The sequence below is a fragment of the Castor canadensis genome, chromosome 12, assembly GCF_047511655.1.
Source record: "Castor canadensis chromosome 12, mCasCan1.hap1v2, whole genome shotgun sequence".
NCBI classification, from domain to species: Eukaryota; Metazoa; Chordata; class Mammalia; order Rodentia; family Castoridae; genus Castor; species Castor canadensis.
This window is the reverse complement of record NC_133397.1, coordinates 56,258,719-56,260,308: the sequence shown is the minus strand read 5'-3', so window position 1 is coordinate 56,260,308 and position 1,590 is coordinate 56,258,719. Positions and strand designations below refer to the sequence as shown.

General features: G+C 41.0%; 1 non-coding gene across 1 annotated transcript; it reads left to right on the top strand.

Annotated features, from left to right (window-relative positions):
• Positions 1 to 202: 202 nt before the first annotated feature.
• On the top strand, positions 203 to 364 carry LOC141415117 (U1 spliceosomal RNA). The gene has a single exon (XR_012440142.1). It is a non-coding gene; the product is annotated as a U1 spliceosomal RNA (small nuclear RNA).
• Positions 365 to 1,590: the final 1,226 nt, after the last annotated feature.

Below are 1,590 nucleotides of genomic sequence, written 5' to 3'. Positions count from 1 at the left end.
TCCCCTGTTTCTGTCACAGATGGCCCAGTCACCTCTGTGTGAAATTTTAAAGTGACCTTTGAGTCTACTTTCGTCTGATCAGTTGGCAAGTCCCATAGACACTCCTTTCGCAATATTTATCACACATCCCTCTTCTCCATTCCCACTGCTACCACCCTGCCAGTTCTTATTTCCTCACTTCGTATCTGGACTATTGGAATGCACACTTACCTGGCAGGGGTATACCTTGATCACACTAGTGGTTTTCCAAGGAGAGGCTTATCCATTGCACTCCAGAAGTGTTGACCCCTGTGATTTCCCCAAATATGGGAAACCCAACTGCATGGTCTGTGGTAGTGCATTTGGGGGAAGGGAGGGGAATGTTCTCCTAATCAGTCTTCCCACCTGTATCTTGTCTTGGTTGTCCCAGAATAATCATCCAGGAAAAGAGAAGGAGCAACATGGGCATGCAAGTTCCCTCTAAGAATACTTCCTAAGAATTGCCTACATTATTTCCTTTATGAGAAGAGACTCAATCTTTATTCTGCAAGGCACACACCCAGCTAAAAATTGAAGCCGATGTTACTAAAGAAGCATAGAAGAGCTGCACGTGGTGCCACTCAGGAGGAGGCAGGAGGATCATGAGCTCAAGGCCAGTGAGACCCTGTCTCAAATATAAAATAAAATTAAATTAATTTTTAAAAAAGCATACAAGATTGGTATTAGAGAACAAGTCCTTCGTATCACTTCTTCTTCAAAAGTTTTCATTGACTCCCACAGAATTGTGACTGTTTCTCAGACACCAAAACAATGAAGGAGAGGAATGAAAAACAGATCATGCTAAGGGGAGGGCACTAATGGGACAAGGAGGGTAAAAGAAGGAAGTAAAGGAGGTGAATATGATTGATGTACTGTCTATACAAGACTGAATATAGAATTTTTAAACCTGTTGAAATCACCATTAGAAGGGGACTAAAGCAGAAAGGAGAAAAATGGAGGGGATGAACCAATTCATCATGAAACTCCCTGTATAGTGATCTTAAACAAAACTGTCTCTTTTTCAGAAATGGTCTCTAAACTGAAGAGACCCCCCTCAGAGTGGGAGAAAATATTTGCCAGCTACACATCAGACAAAGGACTGATAACCAGAATATATAGGGAACTTAAAAAACTAAATTCTCCCAAAATTAATGAACCAATAAAGAAATGGGCAAGTGAACTAAAAACTTTCTCAAAAGAAGAAATTCAAATGGCCAAAAAACACATGAAAAAATGCTCACCATCTCTAGCAATAAAGGAAATGCAAATTAAAAGCACACTAAGATTCCACCTCACCCCTGTTAGAATAGCCATCATCAGCAACACCACCACCAACAGGTGTTGGCGAGGATGCAGGGAAAAAGGAACCCTCTTACACTGCTGGTGGGAATGTAAACTAGTACAACCACTGGAAAAAAGTTTGGAGGCTACTTAAAAAGCTAAACATTGATTTACCATATGATCCAGCAATACCACTCTTGGGGATATACCCAAAAGAATGTGACTCAGTTACTCCAGAGGCACCTGCACACTCATGTTTATTGCAGCACTATTCACAATAGCCAAGTTATG